This window comes from Balaenoptera physalus (genome assembly GCF_965194825.1).
Source record: "Balaenoptera physalus genome assembly, chromosome: 17".
Taxonomy (NCBI): domain Eukaryota; kingdom Metazoa; phylum Chordata; class Mammalia; order Artiodactyla; family Balaenopteridae; genus Balaenoptera; species Balaenoptera physalus.
Genome location: NC_138895.1, coordinates 43,322,272 through 43,343,358, shown reverse-complemented (window position 1 = coordinate 43,343,358; position 21,087 = coordinate 43,322,272). Strand labels below are relative to the sequence as shown.

Sequence of the window (21,087 nt, the reverse complement as noted above, 5' to 3'; positions counted from 1 at the left end):
GACTTCCACAGATTTTAGCAAAAGGGTCTTTGATTTTGGTTTCTTTCTCTGTTTTTCTCATGCGGGGGTGGAGTGGGCACAGGTTTGCAGCTTTCTTTTGTTAACTTTGAAAAGAATAGTTTAAATATAGTTAACATATATATTATCATCTTCAAAATCTAGAAGGAAAGAAATCCTGGTTGGCCCCAATGGATTTGGAAGCAAAGTTGCCTGCTTTGGCTGCAGCCAGATTAGATTACTGTAATTCTCTCAAGTAGCACTTTTGCCAACAAGTAAAGTGGATCTTATGGAGGGGCCAGGACTCAGTTGAGAGGGAGAGGTCTTATACCCATAAATCATCTGTATTTGTTCTCAGATTTAGAATGGAAAATCCACTTTTAATTCCCCTGACTTGAGTTGCAGTTGTATAGGAGGGGTTGTTCCTTAGCGGGCTGACACTTCAAGCTCTTGAATTACCTGGCTCAGACTCATGCCTTCTGGCTTTTCTTGGCAAACCAAACGCCACCATTAGACAGTGCTTATATTCTCGATCAAAGAATCCTTTTAAGCATTCCTTTTTATCATGCTCGTATCTCATTCACTCACTTCCAAAGCAGTCAGGCCAAAATTTGTGTCTAGGAAATTACTATATTATTCCGTGCTGTGTGATATATATATGTAATTGGTATTGACTCTATGGTCATATATTTTTGTTCCAAAGAGTAACTTTATTTCTAAACTAACTTTAATTTCTGCCTCTGAGTCTTCAGCTTGTTTTCAAATAGAACCTCTCCAATACACGAATTTCTTGGTCAAGTTCTACAATATGGACATAGTCCAGTTCATGGTTTAATTAGTCCAGTGTTCAACTGTATCAAGATTGTTTTCTCTGTGCAAAATTTCTTCCTCTCCATTTCTCCTGATATAACTTCTAAATGACACTGAGGGAAGGATAAGTCACTCTTGTGATGTTGAAGACTGGGAAGTCACCATGCATTTTCTGTTCTGCTAATATTCCTTTAGTCTATTTTCCTACTCTGACCAACACCTGGAGGAATCACACAGCAGCAACTGTCCTTCTTCCCACTCCACAGTCAGCTTCATTCTCTTCCCCCTCCTGTTGGGTGTTCCTCCCCAGATGGGCTCCTAGAATTGCTCATTGCTGAGGCTGGTGGGGCCCCCTCTCATGTCTCTGTGCACAGGCCAACACACTCTGGTTTCCTTCAAGTCTCATGGGGCTGGATAGGTTTGCAAAGACAGTACTCTCCAACTGTACCTGGAAAATGTATCAACAGTCTTATTTTTTTTTTTTCCAGACATTCCAAACATCATAGGAGAATGCCCTGGTACCCCTCAAGCCCCTAGTTTGGTCAGAGGTGGAAAAGAGTAAAAAATTCCCCACTGCTCATTCTTTTCACTTTTAATCTTATTTGGACTCCTCCATCTCTCCTCTTGCCACAGGCTCAAGCCCTTTTGGAATGGCAGAGGGGAGTAGGCATTGGTGTTGTGGGTGGGGAGGTCGGGTGAAGACCAGCTCCCCTGCTTTGCAAATGTGTACCAGTATCCCCTTTCTTACACCTGAGGTCTTTTATCTCAAAGAAAAGACTTGGGCATTTCTTTTTACTGCTTCCCATATATGTCAACTATATGTGTTTTCAGATTTAGAATAAAAAAGCAACTTTTCATTCCTTCCTTTTGGTTCATGTGGCTTGATGATGGGAACAACTACTTCCCCATGGCAAATGGTGACTCAGTGTCTCCTGGTCTGAATGCGGGTGTTTCAGGGGGTATGAATACTACATGCTGCTTGATACCTCAGATTATTAGTGTGCCACAAATACTTTACATTTCTTCCTGCTATATATGTGTGTGAGTGTGTGTGTGTATACTTGTGTGTGTATTTTGGCAACTAACATAACCAAAGTATGTTAGTTGGTTCTACTTCTAATTCTCAAGTAAAAAAAAATATATATAATATTAAAATGCCAAAAGTACAAATATTTAGGAGTATTAACTATGATGTCATCTCAAGAACCATATATAAGAAGGAATTAACATAACATTTTTGTTCTTAGAAGAAAATATTCATGGCTATATCAAAACAAATATAATGATAAAGTATAGAGAAATATGTGATAATATTTCTTTGTTTTAGAGTATCTGGGAGCAAGATGACAATCTTTCTCTAATATTAGACCAAATGATGCTGGAGCTGGGGTGGATGTGCACAGGGATGCTGATGTGGAGGTCTGGTGCTCAGGATCAGACGGAGAGCAAGGAGGATTTCACCTTTACTGTATATGGCTTATCCACCTTGCAGATTACCCATGACAAGTAAGGAATGCAAGAGTGTTTTCTATACTGCACAGCATAGGACTGGGCCTCTTGTCCAGGCACTTACTGGTGTATGGTAAAGGAATTACACTTAATTCCCTCTTCAGTGTCTCTTCACCCAGCCCCTCTGCCTCCATTCTCCAGATGGCAGACAAAGACCTTTTCAGAAAGCAAAACTGATCCAGTCATACTTCCACTGAAAACTCTGCAGTGTCTTCCCATCGGTCTCAAAATTTAAAAAAAAGTTTTTTTGTTTTTATGGATTTCAAGGCCTCACGTGGTCGGGCCTCCACAAGCTCACTCATGGCCCCTCACCGTCGTGCTCTCTTCTCCCAGCCTGGCTTTTTCTTGCTCTCTCCTATTTGCGGGGCAATCCTCTACCAGAGGGCCTTAGCAAGTTGTGTTTGCTCTGCCAGAAGCACTTCTTTTTTTTTCAGACTTGCCATAGTTTCAATCTTACACTCGTTTTTGTGATTACTGCCTGATGTCTGCGTCTCTCACTGCGTTGCGAGATCTGAGTGCCAGTTCCGCTGACAACTGTAACACCAGGGCCTGGAATGTGACTGGGGCTTAGTGAATGAGTACACGAGTGAATGAATGAATCCAGAAAAGGTGCCATTTAACCTGGATCTGGATGGATGAGCAGGATTTCATCATGGGATTGGAGAGAAGGGTGTTCCAGAAAGAACGATCTGGAACAAGGACCAGGAGAAACTGGTGCATCATTTAGGCTCAGATAAAGAGCACTGGGGAGGTGAAGGGGCTGCAGGTGTGGCTGGGCAGATTGAGAAAGGCTTAGTGTGTCTTGTTGGAAAACTGGGACTTTAACCCAAGCCACAGAATCACTGAAGATTTTGGAGAAAGGGACTGACAAGATGAGAGAGAAACTCAACTTGTGTGACAGTGTGGGAAAAGAGTGGGCAGCTGGGAGCCCACTGAGGAGGGCTGTTTCTTAAAATGATGGGACTTGGGCTCAGGAGGTGGCCATGGGAATGCAGAGAAGGCAACTAGGGAAGGCTCCAGGCTTGGCAATGACCTGGACACCAAGGTGAGGGCGCACAAAGAGAGGCAGGCAGGCAGCAAGTAAACCAGGACAGCAACAACACTCCCAGGACAACTTGTGCATGAGATTTTGGATAATCTACAACCTTCCATCTTGTACTTAGCACCAGAATGGAAAACAGAGAGTTAGCTCTGAAAAAGAGAGGTGCACGATGAGGGATTGAGAGGGGGCATACTGGAGAAGTTTGTGGAAAGGGAAAGGTTAGTGTGGGGAGTTCCTCTGACTCTTTGCTGGGGCCAAGAAGACACTCTGTTTGGTGTCCTCAGTGATGCTTCCTGAGTTTTCTGTTAGTTTGATAATTTGAAAAGGAATCATATTATTCTGAAACTTTTTTGGGGAAGCACTTCAGGTGGTTTAGTTGTTTATTTGGATATCTGCATTATGATTAAAACCCAGAGGGGAGAAAGTGGTGGAGAAGTATATGGCAATACAGTATTGAGCCGTATTAATTTAATCCAGAGTGTTTGAACCAAGGGAGAGATCCGTCAGGACTGGCACCAGCGCGAAGGGTGTGCAGGCATGAAGCACACTTTAATAAATGTGCAATGTCGTCCCAGAGAGACAGATCGTAGGCTGTAACTGGATCAGACAATGTTTTTTAAACTCACAGAAATCTGAGCTATGATACCACCCCATTCATTTCCTAGGTCACGACCTTGTTATTTCTGACTCTAAACTTGTATTGTTACTGTAAACAGGAAAGTGTTAAACTTTACTCAAGGAATATGGTATGGAACTCCAATCAGTGGACCCATATTAAGAAAAAATAAATTAAAAATTTTTCTTAAACCTTGGCTCTATATCAAAAGATAGGATGAGAAATTTATCTTTGTCTGTTTTAAGTTAAAATAAATGATTAAAGTTACGTATGTTTTACTTTGTTATGATTCCTTGCTTTAAAAGAGTTTTGATCAAGGAACTAAAGATGGGTCCTGGTTGTACTGGATTTTATTTGGGGCCATATCATATGAAACTGTACATTTAACTTTTATAATCAAACAATGTAGAAGAGAAGTGGGAACGAACAGACTGGGGCAATAGCAGATTCTTCCCTTCCTCAGCACGTTCATTTTAGAGCTATGCTCATTGAGTGGAATAGTTTAAATTATGGTTACATAATTTATTTTTCCTCTTGTGCTCATGCTTACTCTTATTCTGTCTCTTTTGCTGAGATCATAGAGTTAAATTCACACTAAGTGCACATTTACACTTTATTGTTATCTCCTTTTCACAGATGAAGAAATGAAGCTTAGAGCAGTTGAGAAACTTGTAGGCTTCTTGAAACTTTAACAACTAAGGAGAGCATTTTGAAAGGAGCCCGAGGAATGTTTAGGCCTGCGACTGGGGATAGGAGAGCTGTCTCCCTCCCTGTTTCTTATCCATTATCACCCAACTGTTTGCTCAAAGTCAAAACATAGTTGTCATTCTTGATTCCATCCCCCCACAGCCAGCCTCATTCTTTCTTACCCTCCAAGAAATAAATATTTAAAATGTATCCATTTCCTTAATTTAGGCCACCATCATCTCTCACATGGAGAGTAAGACTATGATAGTAGCAAGTAGATGTGTGTGTGTGTGTAAAACACTTACTATATACCAAGCATTATACCTAGCACCCTACTTATATAATATTAACTTATATTTAATCTCACAATTTCTCCTTGCAGTAAGTGCTACTGTTTTTCTCATTTTAAAAACAAGAGGGGCTTCCCTGGTGGCGCAGTGGTTGAGAATCTGCCTGCCAATGCAGGGGATACGGGTTCGAGCCCTGGTCTGGGAAGATCCCACATGCCACGGAGCAACTAGGCCTGTGAGCCACAATTACTGAGCCTGCGCGTCTGGAGCCTGTGCTCCGCAACAAGAGAGGCCGCGATAATGAGAGGCCTGCGCACCGCGATGAAGAGTGGCCCCCACTTGCCACAACTAGAGAAAGCCCTCACACAGAAACGAAGACCCAACACAGCCATAAATAAATAAATAAATAAATATTAAACTTTAAAAAGGATATCACCAAACATTCCGAGAAGCAACTGGCCCTGAATCTGATCAGAGACCACTTCTAATCTCTAAAAAAAAAAAAAAAAAAAAAAACAAGAGAACTAAGACACACACAGAGATTAGAGGCAAAGATGACAAACAACATCCCCCTTGATTTTCCTACCTTAGTTTTGTTTTCTCCAATTCACTTTCCGCAACACAACTAGATAGTTCTAAAATAAAAATCTTACTGTGTTGCTCAAGGAATCAAAATCTTTTCCTCTCTTTCTGGCCTCTTGCTGTCATTTTGAGCTCATATTCTGTACCCCTTTCCCATGGGGCCTTACCTGTGTAAGAATAGTAACTGATAGAAAATTAATGGTGGAAGTTGAGTACCATAGCTGGTTTGGGAGAGAGCTATCTTTGGACCAGCACCTTCTTGGTGCCTTCAGCAGACTGTATGTTCCAAAGATGACTGCAACAATATCTCTCCCCTCACATGATCTTCTTACAATGTGACACTGAGCGGTAGGGTCTATGTTCTCTTCTCTTGAATCTGGGTGGGCTCATGACTTTGGTCACTATGACATTATGGGACTTCCAATGCTAGGTCATAAAAGGTGATGCAGCTTCTGCATTGATCACTGGAATAATTGCTTTGGAACTCTAAGCTTCTGTGTAAGTAATCAAAATGACTTGAGGCCATTGTGCTATGAGGAAGTGCAAAGTAGCTCAAGGGGAGAGACCACACAGAGAAGCCTGGATACTACTGAGGATAGAGGTGCCTGGCTAGCCACCAGCTGTTCCAGCACCAGCCATCGTATGACTGTAACTGCATGAGTGACTTGGAGCCAGAATCAGCCAGCGAAGGCCCTCCCGGATGATGACCAGAGATAATAAAATGATTATTGCTGTTTTAGCCACTAAGCTTTGGGACAATTTGTCATGCAGCAATATATAACTGGAACTGTGTCCTTCAATTCACACCACTTGAGAGTGTGGCTATATGCATGAGGAGGACACTCTAAGTGTTTTGATCCCTGGTTTGTGCTGGGAAAGGGGGTTCCATGTTTGAGGATGGGTTGAAGCAACTCCAAAATGTGAGTGGCTGAGACAATTTTGTGCACTTGAATTATGCTTCTTTCTGAAATTTCAGCATATTGGAGTGTCACAGGAGATGAAATACACATTTTGTCAGTTGATTACCTAGTGGCTGTCTCCTGCTTCCATTAGGTGGCTTGGCAGGGAGCTCACTCATCAGAATGAGACAAGGTCACCAGATATACTTGCCCTGACCCCTAGCCTAGAAGTTCCCTTGTTAGGTAGTCCATGGGTGTTCTCTGCTCTCCTCCCAGCTTCTGGCTTCTGCTTTCCGGCAGCACTGGGGTGCAGATCCCTTTTTGGAGCATTTTCCATGGTGCATCCACTGTATTGGGCTGACTGCACTCTCTGGGAGCTCGAGGAACTATAGGCGCTCTGTTGCTGCTCTGCTTGTATGTTTTTCTCAATAAATCTCATTTTAGCATTATTCTATGTGTCACTACTGGTAACTTACACTGTTTGTGCCCATTATACAACAAGTAAGGTCAACGGCCAACCTATTCTATGGATTTAGCCAGTCCAAGCTGAATCAATAGAGACAGAACAGGAAGTCTCCTTCATAGTTAGCTATGAGAATATTTCAGCAAAAACATCTCACTGGATGCCTGTCTCTGTGCCTGATATTTCACCATTAGAGATTTATCCAATCAAGATTTTTTGAGTGCCCGTTATATGCTGGACTCTGTGCTAGTTATTGGAGATATAAAGTTTTCAAGGATTCTAGAGTTTAGAGAGGGAGACAGACAAGGGGGGCTGGCAACTGCAGTTCAGGATGATAAGAACTAGGGCAAGACTATGCCTGGAGCATCATGGGAGGAAACAGATCTGGGGGGAGGTCAGGGATGGCTGAGGTGGGAGTAATGTCAGGGCTGAGATCTGAGAATGAAGATGAAGTTGGCCAGGTGAAGGGGAGGAAAGGTGAGAGAAACTGAACTGGAACTGAAAAACCATTTTCTGCTTCTGGAGATTGAGGGGACGAAAGAATGGGAAGGAAAGCTGCAGGAGGGACAGGAGAGGTTGGAGAGGACAAGGAAAGCATTAAAGCTGTGCATGGGAGTTGGACTCTATTTTGAGGGCAATAAGGAGCTGCTCATTGTTCTTAGGTAGAGGAGGGACAGGATGAGATTTGTCCTTTAGGAGTATCAGCTTGTTTCTAATGTAGAGTAGATTGGAAGGGACAGTGGTGGTCATCCAGGTGAGAGATGCTGGTGGCCTCAATGGGGGTAGTGGCCCTGAGATGGAAAAAAGTGGAAACTTTTCAATGTGACCTCAGAATATTTTTCCATCCTTATCCTCCATAATTCCCAGGCCTCCACCCCAAACACTCTGTTACATCTTACTAGTCTTTGAATACATCTACTCTTGCCTCTCTTATGCTCTGTGTATATGTGTGCACATGTCTCTATCTGCCTGCATATGTACACACAAACCCATCACTGAAGGTCAATGGTTATGTAAGAGGTTAACATCAGGGGAAGCTGGATCAAGGGTGCGTGGGAATTCTCTGTACTCTCTTTGCAACTTTTTTGTAAATCTAAAATTATACCATAATAAAGAGTTTTGTTTTTTTTTTTTAATATTTATCAACTCTTCAGCAGCGTTAGGCATCTAGAATTTTTTTCCCATCACAGTTTTCCCTGTCTGTAATGTCCTTTGTCTTCTTTTGTCTTCTTCTACATTAGGTAAACTCGCACTCATCCTTCAAGACCCATCTCCTCTCTATCATCTTCCCTGACTTCCCCAGGAAATATTCTTGATAAATAAGAATATTTCCCCAGGAAATATTCTTCCCTGATACTTCCATAGATCTTTATCCTCTCTTCCATTATATGTCCTGTATGTTTCTGTTTTCAGCTTCACATCTACTCTTTCCATCCTCTCCACCCTGCTAGTTGCCTGAGCAGTCAGGCTGAATGGACACCATTTCTTGATCTCTGGCTTCTGATCGGGTTTGGCCATTATCAGGAGAAGAGAGGGAAAAAGGAGAATAAATGTGGGCTCTTTATTCCCCTAGTTTCCTTTCTGTGGATTTACTCTGGGCTGGTTGCTTCCCACAGCAAAGGTTGATATTCTGGTAAATGGTTAACAACCAGCTTGGGGGTTGAGGAAGCCCTGATTTGTAGTGTTTGCCCACTTCTGTGGTGTAAATAGTCCCACAACGGCCGATTTCAAGCAAACAATGTACCTTACACAATGTGGAGCTGGAAAGAAATGTACACTGTCAGTTCTCTGGAGCTGGCTTGAGCCTGCACCCACACCCTGTTGTTGCATTCTTCCCTTGCAGGAAGTTGTATCTGCTCCTCCTCTAGCCCGTCAGGCCCAGGATGGGGGCTGTGTCCCAGTTTTCAGCCCTGGGACACTGCACTATCTCCTGTGGTTTTCCTCACTATACCCATACTTTGGAAATAGTCCCTTTATTAGACCCTCTTCAAATTATCCAATTTGAGATACCATCTGTTTCCTGAAGAGATCCTAATTGATTCACCAAGTTATACTGTGTGGAAATGAGTCATTTAGAAATCTTTTCTCCTCCTGTATTATAAATACCTATAGTGCAGGCATGATGATTTATTAATTTCTGTATCTCCAACACCTAGCCAGTGGAGAGGGTGGGAAGGACAAGAAGAAGGAACTAAGTTTTGTTGAGTATCTACTATGCACTAGATATTCTATCAAATTCTTTAGAAATGGTCTCTCTTTAATCTTAACAAATGAAATTAATTCTATGCACTATCATCCTAGGCATTTACAGACAAGGAAATTGAGGCTCAGAGAGGTTAAGTAACTGTTCCAAAGTTACACAGTTAGGAAGTAGCTGAATTAGGATTTGAACCTGAGTGTCTGGCTCTAAAACCTATTCTTTTCGCACTATTGCCTCAATTTATTTTTAGCAGATGAATGGATGTTTTTGTCAATGGAAAAGATAGCGTGAATGCCATTTGCAATGCCTGATAAGAGGAATCTTCAAGTGGGAGGGAGATGGGAATTGGCTTCCTTCTGTTCCTAGGAACGAAGTTTCTAGCAGTCTAATAGTTTATGAAATGTAAACTGTCCATGTGTAAGCATTCCCTTTGAACAGGGTATTTTAGAGAACAAAGAGCAATTCATATATTAGTTGTAAATCTGGCAGATATTTTCATTAGTAGCTTAACAATTCGATATCTTACAATAGTGCTGGGCAGCTTGCTCCTTAAGGTTTAAAATGAGCTTAATACTCTGAGAAGAGGAAAACCATGTCTGTTTAATTTTGACTTAAATGGTGGGGGGAAACTGCAAACATGATCAATTCAGGAGAAATTTTATAGAAGAAAATACTTAGATCATCCTAACATCTCAAATTTTGTGCTGTAATCTTTCCATCTGGAAGATACTGGTGACTTTAGTCAAGCCTTGGAAAGATCTGTGGGAGGTCTGCTTTAAAGAAACATCTGTAATATATTTCTGCTCTCTTAAAAGGGCTGATAGCAACTCGTATTTTGTTTTAATAATGAAAAACATTTGCTGGAAAAACTGAAGCTTGTTTTGGCAATTTCAGCCTAAGATACCATGAAAAGGAACCCAATAGGTCTAATGGACCCGTTAGAAACCTGAGTGAGAAAATCTGAGTCTTGCTCTGGCTCGGTCACTTGCCCAGTTTTATAATTATAGTTAAGTCACTTAAATGTTCTGTGCCTCGGTCTCCTTATAAGTGAAATGGGTAGTTAGATTAGATGTAAACTATATTATCTTCATAGGTCAGACAAATTTATAAAATGCTTAAGAAATTTTTCTTTTTAGTAAAGCCATTACAATTTTTCTACATTTATTAGCTACCATGTTTATTCCAATTTTATTATTTTTTGTTATAGTAATAATTTCATTATTGAGTCATTTCCCCCTAATTATCTATCATCTATTTACCATCTACCTATATATCTATAACCACTAAGGAGAAAAGCTGTTCAATGTCCAATATGAGGGTAAAAAAAAATAAAACAATCCCTACATTATAGCTCTGTGTAGTCTTCTATTCCCTAACATATATTTTGTATCTGTGTGTGTGTGTGCACATTTGTATACACACACACACAGATACACACACACAGAGTTACGTCCTGGTAAATGTTTATCAATCAGCTCTCCTGGGAAAAAAATAAGCTCTGATTTATAGGATTTACCAGTTTCTGTGGTGTAACTGTTCACACGATAGCCAATTTCAAGTTATCCATAGTAAGTTGCTGAATGTGGAGGTAAGAAAAGCTGCACAAAATTGGCTCTTGCAGGCTGGTAGAAGCTGGCTCCAGCACTCCTCTGAATGTAAGCAGTCTGTAGGGTGCTAACTGCTCTCTACCTATTATAACATATACTTTGAGAACTGAATACTAAACTTAAAACTAACCTATACAAAGCATGTGTTTTTTTCTTTGATTTCTGTTCATTGTGATCTTTACCTTAAATTATTCTTAATAGCTCTCTCCCTCATGCTCATACCAAATGCATGACATACAAGCACGTATATGCACACACACCCAAATTCTGTTAAATTTTTTTGATGATGTCTATGCATTATGTAATAATGTATAAGTAGACAATACTAACATATTGTGCAATTTTTTTTCTTCCCAAGTCATCTATCCTTTCAAATTTAAAGTTAAAAGAGCTTCCTTAAAAAAAAACTGTATTTCTAAATGGTTCTAAGCTTTTAAGTCCTTCCTAATGAATGTGTCTGTATTTGTACCCAAGATTTTCAACGATTAGTTATTTCTCAAAGGAGTTACGGCTGGAAACACCCCCAGCTATTAGATCATCAAGTCTGGGAATGCTATAAATTTGATATACTCAGAAATCCAAAAAGCTTCACACAGTAATTTGGTATTTAGTCAATCACAGAAAGTCTACAATGCGTTGACTGTTGACTGAATGATGAGCATCAAACATAGAGTGTAATTAACACAGACAGAAGCTTACTGCCAACAACAGTTTGAAACAATTTTAGTTCTCTATTTCCTGCCAACTTTGATATGTAAAGAACCCTTCATAGCATGATTGAGAAAATTTGTTTTTGCGTGGGGCATTCAGTTTGTACTCCCAAGAGCCTCCAGAATAGTGGCTTTCTCAGGGTGGGAACTTAATGGGTATTTGTTGGATTGAACCAGATCTATATTTTTTAAATTGATCCTCAGACACCACAATCCTTGTTAGTAAATTCTCATTGAATTTCATGAACCAGTGGTAACATATTCTTAGTGCTCTTATGTAGTAAGTGAGCCTTTGCTAAGCTAGTGAACATTTTCCAAAGGAGAAAAGACAGTGATGGATACAGATCTTATTCAGTCCAAGGAAAACTTTTATAAAAATTGTTACTGGGAATTTGAAGTGTGTGCTGATCCAAGAACTGATCTGTGCTGATCAAATGTGCAAAAAGGAATATCACCTCCAAGTTACCCATTAATAATTTATCTGCCAAAACTGGAACCATGTTTGCCTTGATGCTTTGCTGAGTCCTGGGCAATCAGCTTGAATTTTGAGCTGAGAGCTAGTTGTGACTGGGCTTGGAAAAGAGTATATGCCTGACTGAGCTGCAGATATAGATGTGTGTGTGTGTGTGTGTGTGTGTGTGTGTGTGTGTGTGTGTGTGTGTGAGAGAGAGACAGAGAGAGGTCAAACATTAAAAATGTGTATCATTTATCCACATTGATAGAGATAATTGTCAGAACATAACAATTATCTGTAGCCCTTGATTGTCTTTAGGCTACAGTTCAAATCCAGGAGCTGCCTTACCTCTTGCCACTTCCTTCCTTCTCCCCACAAATCAGTCATGCTGAACTACGTGCAGATCCTCAAGGAAGTCATGCTTCTGACACCTCTGTGCCACATAGAATGCCCTATCAAGCAGTAGCTGCCTCTTCCCATCCTGACACTTTCCCTCCACCCTTAGCTCAGCTTGTTTACTCCTTTAACTCCTTCTAAACCCATTTCAGACATCTTTTCCTCAGGATGTCACCCTACTCTGCATTGAGTGCCCATCTTTCAAGGTTGATTGCATGCAGTAATACATATACCAGTGTCTATCACACTGCCTGTCTGTCTCTCCTGTAGACTGTATGTTCTTGAGGAAGAGATTGATGCTTATTTCCAGGACCTAGCACAGCCTTGGCAAATAGTATGTACTCTTTAAAGTTGAGTATTCCAATATACAAATAACTAAAATTAATAAACAAATGATATATCAGTTGAGTATTCATATATTCAGTCTTGGACTGCTTTTGTTAATCAGGATTTTTTATTGTAACAGAAACACAACTCAAAGTCACTTAAGGAAAACCAGGAATTTACCATTTCAAATAACTGAGATTCTAAAAAGTGGTGCTAACGATGTGCATATTGGATTCAGGTCTCAGATGATGCCATTAGAAATTTCTCTCTTCCCATGTCTATTTCTTTTTTCCTCTGGGGTGTTTTATCTAGCAAGCTCTCTCCATTGGAAAAGATGGTCCTCATAGATCTAGGTTTACATAGCTTAATACAGCTCACCGTTTCAGAAGGATACTGAGTATTTACACCAATCCGCCTAAAATGACGATGCTTGGCTCTTTGGGTTCCACATTCACCCTTGGACTGAATTTTACTGAGTCTAAGTTCTTACTGCTCACCACAGGACGGGCTAATAAATCAAGAGATGAGGTGCTGGGGCAAGGAATAGCGACTTTATTAGGAAAGACAGCAGACGGAGAAGGTCGTGGACTAGTGTCCCAAAGAACCATCTTACCCAAGTTAGAATTCAGGCTTCTTTTGTACTAAAAGGAGAGGGACTGTGGCTGGTTGTTGCAAACTTCTTGGTGCCAGCCAGACCCTGGAGGGGATGTGATCATCCTTTGTTCTTGTAGTTGTCCCACTAGGTCTGGTCACAATGTTCCTGCAAACCTCCAAGGAGACAAATATTATTCTTTTTATCTCTATCTGAATGAAAAGTATTATACTTTTAAAGGTCAAGTCTGGGAATTAGAGCCTTGAGAAAGGGCTATTATGTATATTTCAGGCTATAGGCAACGTTCTTTTACAAAGGTGCAGAGCCAGCATGACTAAGCACAGGCAACAGAACACAAAGTTTAGATAGAGCTAAAGGAACAGATCCAGTATGCCGGGTTTGTTCTTCCCTGTTACACAGCCACTGTGCCCAGGGTGATAGGGCATTGTGACTGGTCGTATGCTTAGGTCATCTGCAAGTTCCTGTGGAAGGTAGGACTCCTTGACAAAGGAAATGATATGGGAAGTCAAAAATATAACAGGTATCTCTGCACTGTGGTTGATTTTGCAATATGATCAACCAATATGTATTTTTAAAAGTCGCTGTGGGTCCAGGCTAATTTAACTACTTCATGCATCTTTTCTAGACTCACTGAGATGCCCCAAGACTGACATAAAAGAAATGTCTGAAGGATGCTCAGTTTTCAAGTACTTAGATGCTGGGCTTAAGTGCATAATCCTGTGCCTGTACCTTGCTTCTTACTACTTCCTTTTATTTATTGCTTTTGAAAAAAAAAAAACCTTTTTATTTTAGAATAACTTTTGATTTACAGACAAGTTGCACAGATAGTATAGGGAGTTCTCATCTACCCTATCACCCAGTTTTCCCTACTGTTAACATCTTACGTTACTATGGTACATTTATCACAACTAAGGAACCAGATTGGTATGTTAGTATTAACTAATGTTCAGTTTATTTGGCTTCCACTAATTTTTCCTTAACATACTTGTTCTGTTCCAGAATACCATTCAAGGTACCACATTATATTTAGTCATCGTGTCTTTTTGGCCCCCTCCTTTGATAGTTTCTCAAGCTTTCCTTATTTTTGATGAACTTGACAGTTTTGAGGAGTGTTGGTCAGGTATTTTGTAAAATGTGCCTCAATTTGGGGTTTTCTGATATTTTTCTCATGGTTAGACTGGGGTAATAGATTTTTGGGAGGAAGACCTCAGAGTTAAAGTGCCATTCTTGTCACATAATATCAAAGGTAAATACTATCAACATGATTTATCACTGTGGATATTAACTTGATCACCTGGCTGAGGTAGTGTTTGCCAGTAAAGTTATTTTTTCTCCCCCTTCTTACTCTGCTATTTGGAAGTATGCCACTAAGCACAGGTCACACAAGTCGGGTGTTAAACTTTACTTTTTTGAGGGGAGGAGTACCTACATAAATTACTTGGAATTCTTCTGTGTGGAAGATTTGTCTCTTCTCCATTTATTTATTTACTCAATCATTTTTTAATGTTAACATGAACCCATGGATATTTATTTTATGTTTTGGGTTATAAGCCAGTACTACATTATTTTGTTCTTTAAACTGTTCCAACTTTAGCAATTGGGAGCTCTTTCAGTTGGCTTCTCTGTCCCTTCACTATGCTCCCGTCCTTTTGTTTCTTAAGCACTTCTTTACTTCTGGCTTTACAGGATACTCCATTCTCATTTGGTATATTCTGTCCCAGTCCTAGAATCATCCATTTCTCTAAGGAGCCCTGCTTTCTTTCACTGGAGAATGGTATTAGAAACCGAGGTCTGGGAGTTGGTTGTGCTCATTGATACTGGGTATCATTACTTCTAGGCCCTCTTGATGGGTAGAGCTAGGAAATACATGCCTGTATGCTCATTTCACTGCTTCCTTTTAGTTTCCTTTGTTATTGATTTTTTCTCTTTCATCTATGCATGCCTTCACCTTGTCCCCCAGTTTGATTCATAATTTGTTTTCTCCTGACTTCCAAATTTGGCTCTATTTCTTAGTTATCCTTTTATTAAATTTTCTCCTTGATTCAGTGATTATAATGTAAGAAGTAATGTGTTCAGCTTGACCCAGATCGTGAAATGGCTACTCCTCTGCTCTGTCCTTGCAGACTACATGTTCTGCCCAGGACTTACTGGTGACACCAAGATGCTATAGGACAAATAGACAAGGTTTTCTTTCAGGACTCTGTTTTGAGAGGCTTTTACTGTAATTATATAACTCTGTGTGAAAAAATATATATTCTGTCTGAATATCCATTTTCAATATTCAACAAAGTAATAAAGTAAATGTCTTGTGCCAGAAAGTTGGATCAGCTTATAAAAATTTCTAGAATTCTGCTACTGCAAGGGTATAAAACATTCTCTGAAAATTATGGTGTTATTGGGAAGGAGGATGAGTTTTTTGAAGACATGTATAAAGTAGACCATCTCAGGGTTAGAAGTGGATATAAGAAATTTTCTGATGATGCTTTTAATTCCTTTATTATTTTTTTATTTTTTAGTTGAATATATCTGACATATAACATTGTACAAATTTAAGGTTTAAATCTTTCTTTTTTTTCCTTCCTTCCTTCCTTTCCCCCCCACCTTTTCTTTTTGTTTTCTGCTACAAGTAGGGAAAAAGGATTTATGAATACTTGGGAATATAAAACACCAAACCATGGTAAACAATGTGTGAGGAAGAAAGTGAGATTTATTCCCTGAGAAACTGGATAGAAGGTAAACCCTTGAAGAATGAAGGAGGAAAATGAATGCCCACACTCTTGTAAGATGAAAGCAGGTGTTTTAAGACTGGATACAGCCTCAGGTCCCCAGGGTTAGGCATCAGCAGAGCATATGTCACAAAAGGGCTCTGCTTGAAGAAAAGATTCAGGTTATATTTACGACATAGGTCTGGAAGAGAAAACTAGAATTAGATCAAATCAATCTGAATAATGTGAAGTTTAGTGTGCAAATTATTCCCTTAAATTTATCCGCTTAAGAAATAAAATTTTTTTCTAATTTAATTTTATTTACTTTTTTATACAGTAGGTTCTTATAAGTCATCAATTTTATACACATCGGTGTATACATGTCAATCCCAACCTCCCAATTCAGCACACCACCATCCCCACCCCCTGTGGCTTTCCCCCCTTGGTGTCCATACGTTTGTTCTCTACATCTGTGTCTCAACTTCTGCCCTGAAAACCAGTTCATCTGTACCATTTTTCTAGGTTCCACATACATGCGTTAATATACAATATTTGTTTTTCTCTTTCTGACTAACTTCACTCTGTATGACAGTCTCTAGATCCATCCACGTCTCAAAAAATGACCCAATTTCGTTCCTTTTTATGGCTGAGTAATATTCCATTGTATATATGTACCACACCTTCTTTACCATTCATCTGTCAATGGACATTTAGGTTGCTGCCATGACCTGGCTATTGTACATAGTGCTGCAATGAACACTGGGTGCATGTGTCTTTTTGAATTATGGTTTTCTCTGGGTATATGCCCAGTAGTGAGATTGCTGGGTCATACGATAATTCTATTTTTAGATTTTTAAGGAACCTCCATACTGTTCTCCATAGTGGCTGTATCATTTTAAATTCCCACCAACAGTGCAAGAGGGTTCCCTTTTCTCCACACCCTCTCCAGCATTTGTTGTTTGTAGATTTTCTGATGATGCCCATTCTAACTGGTGTGAGGTGATACCTTATTGTAGTTTTGATCTGCATTTCTCTAATAATTAGTGATGTTGAGCAGCTTTTCATGTGCTTCTTGGCCATCTGTATGTCTTCTTTGGAGAAATGTCTATTTAGGCCTTCTGCCCATTTTTGGATTGGGTTGTTTGTTTCTTTAATATTGAGCTGCATGAGCTGTTTATATATTTTGGAGATTAATCCTTTGTCCGTTGATTCATTTGCAAATATTTTCTCCCATTCTGAGGGTTGTCTTTTGGTCTTGTTTATGGTTTCCTTTGCTGTGCAAAAGCTTTCATTAGGTCCCATTTGTTTATTTTTCTTTTTATTTCCATTACACTAGGAGGTGGATCTAAAAAGATTTTGCTGTGATTTATGTCAGAGTGTTCTTCCTATGTTTTCCTCTAAGAGTTTTATAGTGTCCAGTCTTACATTTAGGTCTCTAATCCATTTTGAGTTTATTTTTGTGTTTGGTGTTAGGGAGTGTTCTAATTTCATTCTTTTGTATGTAGCTGTCCAGTTTTCCCAGCACCACTTATTGAAGAGACTGTCTTTTCTCTGTTGTATATCATTGACTCCTTTCTCATAGATTAGTTGACCATAGGTGTGTGGGTTTATCTCTGGGCTTTCTATCTTGTTCCATTGATCTATGTTTCTGTTTTTGTGCCAGTACCATATTGTCTTGATTACTGTAGCTTTGTAGTATAGTCTGAAGTCAGGGAGTCTGATTCCTCCAGCTCCGTTTTTTTCCCTCAAGACTGCTTTGGCTATTCGGAGTCTTTTGTGTCTCCATACAAATTTTAAGATTTTTTTTCTAGTTCTATTAAAGATGCCATTGGTAATTTGATAGGGATTGCATTGAATCTGTAGATTGCTTTGGGTAGTATACTCATTTTCACAATATTGATTCTTCCAATCCAAGAACATGGTATATCTCTCCATCTGTTTGTATCATCTTTAATTTCTTTCATCAGTGTCTTATAGTTTTCTGCATACAGGTCTTTTGTCTCCCTAGGTAGGTTTATTCCTAGGTATTTTATTCTTTTTGCTGCAGTGGTAAATGGGAGTGTTTACTTAATTTCTCTTTCAGATTTTTCATCATTAGTGGGTAGGAATGCAAGAGATTTCTGTGCATTAATTTTGTATCCTGCTACTTTACCAAATACATTGATGGGCTCTAGTAGTTTTCTGGTGGCATTTTTAGGATTCTCTATGTATAGTATCATGTCATCTGCAAACAGTGACAGTTTTACTTCTTCTTTTCCGATTTGGATTCCTTTTATTTCTTTTTCTTCTCTGATTGCCGTGGCCAGGACTTCCAAAACTATGTTGAATAATAGCGGTGAGAGTGGACATCCTTGTCTTGTTCCTGATCTTAGAGGAAATGATTTCAGTTTTTCACCATTGAGAATGATGTTGGCTGTGGGTTTGTCGTATATGGCCTTTGTTATGTTGAGGTAGGTTCCCTCTATGCCCACTTTCTGGAGAGTTTTTATCATAAATGGGTGTTGAATTTTGTCAAAAGCTTTTCCTGTGTCTATTGAGATGATCGTATGGTTTTTATTCTTCAATTTGTTAATATGGTGTATCACATTGATTGATTTGCATATATTGAAGAATCCTTGCATCCCTGGGATAAATCCCACTTGATCATGTTGTATGATCCTTTTAATGTGTTGTTGGATTCTGTTTGCTAGTATTTTGTTGAGGATTTTTGCATCTGTATTCATCAGTGATATTGGTCTGTAATTTTCTTTTTTTTGTAGTATCTTTGTCTGGTTTTGTTATCAGGGTGATGCTGACCTCATAGAATTTTGGAGTATTCCTCCCTCTGCTATATTTTGGAAGAGTTTGAGAAGGATGGGTGTTAGTTCTTCTCTAAGTGTTTGATAGAATTCACCTGTGAAGCCATCTGTTCTTGGACTTTTGTTTGTTGGAAGATTTTTAATCACAGTTTCAATTTCATTACTTGTGATTGGTCTGTTCACATTTTCTGTTTCTTCCTGTTTCAGTCTTGGAAGGTTATACCTTTCTAAGAATTTGTCCATTTCTTCCAGGTTGTCCATTTTATTGGCATAGAGTTGCTTGTAGTAGTCTCTTAGGATGCTTTGTATTTCTGCAGTGCCTGTTGTAACTTCTCCTTTTTCATTTCTAATTTTATTGATATGAGTCCTCTGCCTCTTTTTCTTGATGAGTCTGGCTAATGGTTTATCAATTTTGTTTATCTTCTCAAAGAACCAGTTTTTAGTTTTATTGATCTTTGCTATTGTTTTCTTTGTTTCTATTTCATGTATTTCTGATCTGATCTTTATGATTTCTTACCTTCTGCTAACTTTGGGTTTTGTTTGTTCTTCTTTCTCTAGTTCCTTTAGGTGTAAGGTTAGATTGTTTACTTGAGATTTTTCTTGTTTCTTGAGGTAGGCTTGTATAGCTATAAGCTTCCCTCTTAGAACTGCTTTTGCTGCATCCCATAGGTTTTGGATCGTCGTGTTTTCATTGTCATTTGTCTCTAGGTATTTTTTGATTTCCTCTTTGTTTTCTTTAGTAATCTCTTGGTTATTTAGTAACGTATTGTTTAGCCTCCATGTGTTTGTGTTTTTTCCTTTTTTTCCCCTGTAATTGATTTCTAATCTCATAGTGTTGTGGTCAGAAAAGATGCTTGATATGATTTCAATTTTCTTAAATTTACTGAGGCTTGATTTGTAACCCAAGATGTGATCTATCCTGGAGAATGTTCTGTGCTCACTTGAGAAGAAAGTGTAATCTGCTGTTTTTTGGATGGAATGTCCTATAAATATCAATTAAATCTATCTGGTCTATTGTGTCATTTAAAGCTTCTGTTTCCTTATTTATTTTCATTTTGGATGATCTGTCCATTGGTGTAAGTGAGGTGTTAAAATCCCCCAGTATTATTGTGTTACTGTCAATTTCCTCTTTTCCTCTTTTTTTCCCTCCTTTTTTGTCGATTTTTCCTTTTTTAGCTGTTAACAGTTGCCTTAGGTATTGAGGTGCTCCTATGTTGGGTGCATATATATTTATAATTTTTATATCTTCTTCTTGGATTGATCCCTTGATCATTATGTAGTGTCCTTCCTTGTCTCTTGTAACATTCCTTATTTTAAAGTCTATTTTATCTAATATGAGTATGGTTATTCCAGCTTTCTTTTGATTTCCATTTGCATGGGATATCTTTTTCCTTTCCCTCACTTTCAGTCTGTATGTGTCCCTAGGTCTGAAGTGGGTCTCTTGTAGACAGCATATAGATGGTTCTTGTTTTTGTATCCATTCAGTAAGCCTGTGTCTTTTGGTTGGAACATTTAATCCATTCATGTTTAAGGTAATTATCGATATGTATGTTCCTATGACCATTTTCTTAATTGTTTTGGGTTTGTTTTTGTAGGTCGTTTTCTTCTCTTGTGTTTCCCACTTAGAGAAGTTCCTTTAGCATTTGTTGTAGAGCTGGTTTGGTGGTGCTGAATTCTCTTAGCCTTTGCTTCTTTGTAAAGATTTTGATTTCTTTGTCAAATCTGAATGAGATCCTTGCCGGGTAGAGTAATCTTGGTTGTAGGTTCTTCCCTTTCATCACTCTAAGTATATCATGCTACTCCCTTCTGGCTTGTAGAGTTTCTGCTGAGAAATCAGCTGTTAACCTTATGGGAGTTCCCTTGTATATTATTTGTCGTTTTTCCCTTGCTGCTTTCAATAATTTTTCTTTGTCTTTAATTTTTGCCAATTTGATTACTATGTGTCTCGGCTTCTCCTTGGGTTTATCCTGTATGGGACTCACTGCACTTCCTGGAGTTTGGTGGCTATTTCCTTTCCCATGTTAGGGAACTTTTTGACTATAATCTCTTCAAATATCTCCTCTGGTTCTTTCTCTCTCTCTTCTCCTTCTGGGACCCCTATAATGAGAATGTTGTTTCATTTAATGTCCCAGAGGCCTCTTAGGCTGTCTTCATTTCTTTTCATTTTTTTTTCTTTATCCTGTTCTGAAGCAGTGAATTCCACCATTCTGTCTTCCAGGTCACTTATCCGTTCTTCTGCCTCAGTTATTCTGCTATTGATTCCTTCTAGTGTAGTTTTCATTTCAGTTATTGTATTGTTCATCTGTTTGTTTGTTCTTTAATTCTTCTAGGTCTTTGTTAAACATTTCTTGCGTCTTCTCGATCTTTGCCTCCATTCTTTTT

General features: G+C 39.1%; 1 long non-coding RNA gene across 1 annotated transcript; it reads right to left on the bottom strand.

Moving 5' to 3' along the window:
- Positions 1-997: 997 nt before the first annotated feature.
- On the bottom strand, positions 998-17,392 carry LOC309647171. Its single transcript, XR_014255851.1, has 2 exons — positions 5,477-17,392; positions 998-5,082 (listed from the first exon to the last, which is right to left on the bottom strand). It is a non-coding gene; the product is annotated as an uncharacterized lncRNA (long non-coding RNA).
- Positions 17,393-21,087: the final 3,695 nt, after the last annotated feature.